This window comes from Ostrea edulis, chromosome 8, assembly GCF_947568905.1.
Source record: "Ostrea edulis chromosome 8, xbOstEdul1.1, whole genome shotgun sequence".
NCBI classification, from domain to species: Eukaryota; Metazoa; Mollusca; class Bivalvia; order Ostreida; family Ostreidae; genus Ostrea; species Ostrea edulis.
Genome location: NC_079171.1, coordinates 76,799,583 through 76,807,939, shown reverse-complemented (window position 1 = coordinate 76,807,939; position 8,357 = coordinate 76,799,583). Strand labels below are relative to the sequence as shown.

Genomic DNA, 8,357 nt, shown 5'->3' with positions numbered 1-8,357 from the left:
CATTATGAAACTTTTCTAAAAAGTTGATGTACATTAATGTATCAATGATGTATGTTTCAACTAAGTCTGAATTACAAGGAAGATTCGAACAAATTAATTGAAGTTATAAAATTGGTATTCTATCAGTATCGTGTGCACATTTTTTTACTAATATATCTGAGAAAGAATATTCAACAGTGAAATTTCCTTTACATCTATGCAATATTATTGTCTTTCAAAAGGCCTTTTGAAAGACAATAATATTGCATAGATGTAATACACGAATACATGTACTTGCTTTCCCTTAAATTCGCAATTTAGTTTAAAGTATGTTGTACAACATCCACTGCTCTGAGCTCATAAGTCAATTAATGTTTTTCATCCAAGTCCCAAATTTTGCAGTAGTTCTTTAATCTTCGGAACTTGATCAAGCATTTTTTAAATTTGTGGAGTTGTGGGGGTCATGGGGATATGTCATCATCACTGTAAATGGAGTACCTGTTCAAGATATAGATAAATATATTTAGATATAGTAAAAAAGATGAATAGCTGATATACTCAGAATTGTCTTTACAAATGCTGCCTGATGTTTATCTAAAGAAAATATAGTACATCTCTTGCTGTTAAACTTGTTGACTCGAAACCCACTTCAACCTGCACTGGTCCTATCTAACCTCCATTGGTCCTCAGGCTGATGCTTAGAAAAAAAGATCATCATAATTGATATTTGCACAGTTAGGTCTTATTATACCATTGAGTAATTAATTGACCTGATGGGCAATAATTCTATCTACACTAAAGCATATTGTTAAAATATGATATTTTAAGATTTGATCTGATTAAATATACGTTTTCCTTTAATAAATTACTTCTTTTTTTTAAATATATGCATTTTAATGCTTATTAATTTATTTCCAATATTTTTATATATCCTAATAGCCCTGGTTTCACAGATGTGAGGAAACATTACCGAAGGAAAATACTCAAAGTATTTTAGGAGATAGTGCCAGTTCAACGAGTCTATTCCATCACTTTTAGAGTAGTATTTTTGTCGAGATTGGTCCATTCCGGCCAGGTTTTTCAATATACCTCATTAATTTCAAATCTTTTCTTCTTGCCTATAATGGAATAAAAGGTACTTCCCTGCAAGCCAAATTCTAGTTTGTAAGGATACATTTATGACTGAATTCTTTTCTGTTGCTGGAAGACGAATATACAGAAATGTAGAGTTTGTCAAAAGCAAGAATGATGAAAATTAATGACGATTTAATATGAAGTATCAAATTACTGAAATATTTTCAGATTTGCAACACATCTCTCTCCGAAACTCAACTTGTAACGGAATAAATGTATACTTACAAACTAGAATTTGGCTTCCAGGAAAGTACCTTTTATTCCGTTATAAGCAAGAAGAAAAGTATCTTTAGAATAAAGTGTAAGATTTATTTTTCCTTTAGTAAGAGTTCTTTGCTCTTTAAATTTGGTTTATTCCGTTAAATTACTATAGGAATATGCAAATTTTCAAACATTTGCATATAACACAGGTGAAAGAAGTATAAATTAAAAGAACCTTGTGGGTGGTGGTGGGTTATAATTACGGAATAAACTGTATATTTAAGATCTGCTAAACTAATTCGTCCCGCGCGGAGACAATAACATGATTATGCCACAGGAGTATATATAGAGAGAAGATAATGAAGAAAATGTACACTTTCTTGTGAGCTACAAATGTACAAAAGCCATATGTAAACACGTAGTAGACGGTGCATTAATTTATTTCCAATATTTTTATATATATTAGTAGCCCTGGTTTCACAGATGTGCAGAAACTTTACCGAATGAAAATCCTCAAAGTATTTGAGGAGATTGTGCCAGTTCAACGAGTCTATTCCATCAGTTTTCGAGTAGTATTTTTGTCGAGATCGGTCCATTCCGCCCAGGTTTTTCAATATACCTCATTAATTTATTTCCAATATTTTTATATATCCTAATAGCCATGGTTTTGCAGATGTCCGGACACTTTACCGAATGAAAATACTCAAAGTATTTTAGGAGATAGTGCCAGTTCAACGAGTTTATTCCATCAGTTTTAGAAAAGTTTTTTTGACGAGCTCGGTCCATTCCGTCCAGGTTTTTCAATATATCTCATTAATTTATTTCCACTATTTGTATATATCCTAAAAGCCCTGGTTTCACAGATGTGCGGACACTTTACCGAATGAAAATACTCAAAGCATTTTAGGAGATAGTGCCAGTTCAACGAGTCTATTCCATCAGTTTTAGAGTAGTATTTTTGTCGAAATCGGTCAGTTCCGGCCAGGTTTTTCAATATACGTCATTAATTTATTTCCAATATTTTTATATATTCTAATAGCCCTGGATTCATAGATGTGCGGAAACTTTACTGAATGAAAATACTCAAAGTCTTTCAGCAGATAGGAACAGTTCAACGAGTCTATTTCATCAGTTTTAGAGTAGTATTTTTTTCGAGATTGGTCCATTTCCGGCCAGGTTTTTCAATATACCTCATTAATTTATTTCCAATATTTTTATATATTCTAATAGCCCTAGTTTTACAGATTTGCGGAAACTTTACCGAATGAAAATACTCAAAATTATTTTAGGAGATAGTGCCAGTTCAACGAGTCTATTCCATCAGTTTTAGAGTAGTATTTTTGTCAAGATCGGTCCATCTCGGCCAGGTTTTTCAATATACCTAATTAATTTATTTCCAATCTTCTTATATATTCTAATCGCTCTGGTTTTACAGATTTGCGGAAACTTTACCGAATGAAAATCCTCAAAATTATTTTAGGAGATAGTGCCAGTTGAACAAGTCTATATCATCAGTTTTAGAGTAGTGTTTTTGTCGAGATCGGTCCATTTCGGCCAGGTTTTTCAATATACCTCATTAATTTATTTCCAATATTTTTATATATTCTAATTGCCCTTGTTTCGCAGATGCGCGGAAACTTTACCGAATGAAAATACTCAGAGTATTTCAGGAGATAGTGCTAGTTCAACGAGTCTATTTCATCAGTTTTAGAGTAGTATTTTTGTCGAAATCGGTCAGTCCGGCCAGGTTTTTCAATATACGTCATTAATTTATTTCCAATAATTTTATATATTCTAATAGCCCTGATTTCATAGATGTGCGGAAACTTTACCGAATGAAAATATTCAAAGTATTTCAGCAGATAGGGACAGTTCAACGAGTCTATTTCATCAGTTTTAGAGTAGTATTTTTATCGAGATCGGTCAGTTCCGGCCAGGTTTTTCAATAGACGTCATTAATTTATATCTAATATTTTTATATATTCTAATAGCCCTTGTTTTATAGATGTGCGGAAACTTTACTGAATGAAAATACTCAAAGGATTTTAGGAGATAGTGCCACTTCAACGAGTCTATTCCATCAGTTTTAGAGTAGTTTTTTTGTCGAGATCGGTCAATCTCGGCCAAGGTTTTCACTATACCTCATTAATTTATTTCCAATATTTTTATATATTCTAATTGTCCTTGTTTCGCAGATGCGCGGAAACTTTACCGAATGAAAATACTCAGAGTATTTCAGGAGATAGTGCTAGTTCAACGAGTCTATTTCATCAGTTTTAGAGTAGTATTTTTGTCAAAATCGGTCAGTCCGGCCAGGTTTTTCAATATACGTCATTAATTTATTTCCAATAATTTTATATATTCTAATAGCCCTGATTTCATAGATGTGCGGAAACTTTACCAAATGAAAATATTGAAAGTATTTCAGCAGATAGGGACAGTTCAAGGAGTCTATTTCATCAGTTTTAAAGTAGTATTTTTATCGAGATCGGTCAGTTCCGGCCAGGTTTTTCAATAGACGTCATTAATTTATTTCCAATATTTTTATATATTCTAATAGCCCTTGTTTCATAGATGTGCGGAAACTTTATTGAATGAAAATACTCAAAGTATTTTAGGAGATAGTGCAACTTCAACGAGTCTATTCCAGCAGTTTTAGAGTAGTTTTTTTGTCGAGATTGGTCCACTCCGGCCAAGTTTTTCAATATACCTCATTAATTCATTTCCAATATTCTTATATATTCTATTGGCCCTGTTTTCACAGATGTGCGGAAACTTTACTGAATGAAAATACTCAAAGTATTTTAGGAGATAGTGCCAGTTGAATAAGTCTATATCATCAGTTTTAGAGTAGTATTTTTGTCGAGATCGGCTCATTTCGGCCAAGTTTTTCATATACCTCATTAATTTATTTCCAATATTTTTATATATTCTAATAGCCCTGGCTTTACAGATTTGCAGAAACTTTACCGAATGAAAATACTCAAAATTATTTTAGGAGATAGTGCCAGTTCAACGAGTCTATTTCATCAGTTTTAGAGGAAAGTTTTTTTTCGAGATCGGTCCATTTCGGCGAAGTTTTTCAATATACCTCATTAATTTATTTCCAATATTTTTATATATTCTAATAGCCCTGGTTTTACAGATGTGCGGAAACTTTACCGAATTAAAAATGCTCAAAGTATTGTAGCAGATAGTGGCAGTTCAACGAGTCTATTTCATCACTTTTAGAGTAGTATTTTTGTCGAGATTGGTCCATTCCGGCCAGGTTTTTCAACATATCCCATTAATTTATTTCCAATCTTTTTATATATTCCAATAGCCCTGGTTTCCCAGATGTGCGGAAATTTTACCGAAGGAAAATACTCAAAGTATTTTAGGAGATAGTGCCAGTTCAACGAGTCTATTTCATGAGTTTTAGAGTAGTATTTTTGTCGAAATCGGTCAGTTCCTGCCAGATTTTTCAATATACGTCATTAATTTATTTCCAATATTTTTATATATTCTAATCGCCCTGGTTTCATAGATGTGCGGAAACTTTACCAAATGAAAATATTCAAAGTATTTCAGCAGATAGGGACAGTTCAACGAGTCTATTTCATCAGTTTTAGAGTAGTATTTTTATTGAGATCGGTCAGTTCCGGCCAGGTTTTTCAATAGACGTCATTAATTTATTTCTAATATTTTTATATATTCTAATAGCCCTTGTTTCATAGATGTGCGGAAACTTTACTGAATGAAAATACTCAAAGGATTTTAGGAGATAGTGCCACTTCAACGAGTCTATTCCATCAGTTTTAGAGTAGTTTTTTTGTCGAGATCGGTCCATCTCGGCCAAGGTTTTCACTATACCTCATTAATTTATTTCCAATATTTTTATATATTCTAATAGCCCTGGTTTGACAGATGTGCGGAAACTTTACCGAATGAAAATACTCAAAGTATTTTAGCAGATAGTGCCAGTTCAACGAGTCTATTCCATCAGTTTTAGAGTAGTATTTTTGTCGAGATTGCTCCATTTCCGCCAGGTTTTTCAATATACCTCATTAATTTATTTCCAATATTTTTATATATTCTAATAGCCCTTGTTGTACAGATTTGCGGAAACTTTACCGAATGAAAATACTCAAAATCATTTTAGGAGATAGTGCCAGTTGAACAAGTCTATATCATCAGTGTTAGAGTAGAGTTTTTTTCGAGATCGGTCCAATTCGGCGAAGTTTTTCAATATACCTCATTAATTTATTTCCAATATTTTTATATATTCTAATAACCCTGGTTTTACAGATGTGCGGAAACTTTACGGAATTAAAAATACTCAAAGTATTTTAGGAGATAGTGCCAATTCAACGAGTCTATTTCATGAGTTTTAGAGTAGTATTTTTGTCGAAATCGGTCAGTTCCTGCCAGATTTTTCAATATACGTCATTAATTTATTTCCAATATTTTTATATATTCTAATAGCCCTGGTTTCATAGATGTGTGGAAACTTTCCCGAATGAAAATATTGAAAGTATTTCAGCAGATAGGGACAGTTCAACGAGTCTATTTCATCAGTTTTAGAGTAGTATTTTTATTGAGATCGGTCAGTTCCGGCCAGGTTTTACAATATACGTTGTTAATTTATTTCCTATATTTTTATATATTCTAATAGCCCTTGTTTCATAGATGTGCGGAAACTTTACTGAATGAAAATACTCAAAGTATTTTAGGAGATAGTGCCACTTCAACGAGTCTATTCCATCAGTTTTAGAGTAGTGTTTTTGTCGAGATCGTTCCATTTCGGCCAAGTTTTTCAATATACCTCATTAATTTATTTCCAATATTTTTATATATTTTAATTGCCCTGGTTTTGGAGATATGCGAAAGCTTTACCGAATGAAAATATTGAAAGTATTTTAGCAGATAGTGCCAGTTCAACGAGTCTATTTCATCACTTTTAGAGTAGTATTTTTGTCGAGATTTGTCCATTCCGGCCAGGTTTTCAACATATCTCATTAATTCATTTCCAATCTTTTTATATATTCTAATAGCACTGGTTTTACAGATTTGCGGAAACTTTACCGAATGAAAATACTCAAAATTATTTTAGGAGATAGTTATTCTGCCTCAATAAGGACTCTCAGATCAGCGTTTGAAAGTTTATTTTAACAGACAGTTAACCATCAATGTGACATATGCACACAATTACACGTGGTGCTCGTTCACCGTTGTGTGGAGCCATACACAGTTTGTCAGCGTAAATGTGGTAAAAAGCTACAATGAATAAAAAAAAAAAAATTAAGTTTTTGACAAATACTGCTTTCCATACAAAAATTTCTCAAACCTGAATCCGTGTACTACAAAACTTGACATACAACAAATCCCATTTCCACATCACTAATCAAATGGCTCATCAACATGAATTACCAATTCAATTCACTAAATTCATATATCAAGACAATTACAGTTAATAATCATCGGCTACAGAAGATGACATGAACAGCGCACCATACTTTAAGCACATGGCAAAAATATAAACTCAGATTATGCACAATTGCATTCATGAGCATAGCTGACAGTATAGATACAGGTAATTGACAATGTAATTAATAGAATAATCAAGTGTAAAATGATCATAACTACTTACACCGTGGATTACAAACGTTCAGACCGGTTTAGTTTCCGAGAACTTTTGCCTGACAGTATGGCGGCACAAACATACCAAGATAAGTCGTACGTATAAACATTCATATTCAATTCAACTCTAATTGACGTAAATGTAAAACAATAATATTCTTGACATGGAAATTAGCAAACAACAGACAGAATAATACTACCAGTTGAACAAGTCTACATCATTAGTTTTAGAGTAGTGTTTTTGTCGAGATCGGTCCATTTCGGCCAAGTTTTTCAATATACCTCATTAATTTATTTCCAATATTTTTATATATTCAATTGGCCCTGGTTTTACAGATGTACGGAAACTTTACCGAATGAAAATACTCAAAGTATTTGAGGAGACCGTGCCAGTTCAACGAGTCTATTCCATCAGTTTTAGAGTAGTATTTTTGTCGAGATCGGCTCATTTCGGCCAAGTTTTTTTTAATATATCTGATTAATTTATTTCCAATATTTTTATATATTCTGTTAGCCCTTGTTTCACAGATGCGCGGAAACTTTACCGAATGAAAATAGTCAAAGTATTTTAGCAGATAGTGCCAGTTCAACGAGTCTATTTCATCACTTTTAGAGTAGTATTTTTGTCGAGATTGGTCCATTTCCGCTAGGTTTTTCAATATACCTCATTAATTTATTTCCAATATTTTGATATATTCTAATAGGCCTAGTTTCAGAGATGTGCAGAATCATTACCGAATGAAAAAAATCAAAGTATTTTAGGAGATAATGCCAGTTTAACAAGTCTATTCCATCAGTTTTAGAGCAGTATTTTTGTCGAGCTTGGTCCATTCCGGTTAGGTTTTTCAATATACCTCATTAATTTATTTCCAATATTTTTATTTATTCTAATAGCCCGGGTTTCATAAATGTGTGGATACTTTACCGAATGAAAATACTAAAAATATTTTATGAGATAGTGCCAGTTCAACGAGTCTATTCCGTCAGTTTTAGAGTAGTATTTTTGTCGAGATCGGTCCATTTCGGCCAGGATTTTCAATACACCTCATTAATTTATTTCCAATCTTTTTATATATTCTAATATCCCTGGTTTCCCAGATGTGCTGAAACTTTATCGAATGAAAATACTGAAATTATTTGGGGAGATAGTGCCAGTTCAACGACTCTATTTCATCAGTTTTAGAGTAGTTTTTTTGTCGAGTGCTGTCCATTACTTCCAGGTTTTTCAATATACCTCATCAATTTATTTTCTATATTTTTATATATTCAATTGGCCCTGGTTTCACATATGTGCAACATCTTTACTGAATGAAAATATTCAAAGTTTTTGAGGAGATAGTGCCACTTCAACGAGTCTATTCCATCACTTTTAGAGTAGTATTTTTGTCGAGCTTGGTCCATTCCGGCCAGGTTTTGCAATATAC

General features: G+C 32.6%; 1 long non-coding RNA gene across 1 annotated transcript; it reads right to left on the bottom strand.

The window, feature by feature from the left end:
- Positions 1-6,446: 6,446 nt before the first annotated feature.
- LOC130049399 (uncharacterized) lies at positions 6,447-7,016 on the bottom strand. The gene is made up of 2 exons (XR_008797874.1): positions 6,944-7,016; positions 6,447-6,570 (listed from the first exon to the last, which is right to left on the bottom strand). It is a non-coding gene; the product is annotated as an uncharacterized LOC130049399 (long non-coding RNA).
- Between the last annotated feature and the right edge of the window lie 1,341 nt (positions 7,017-8,357).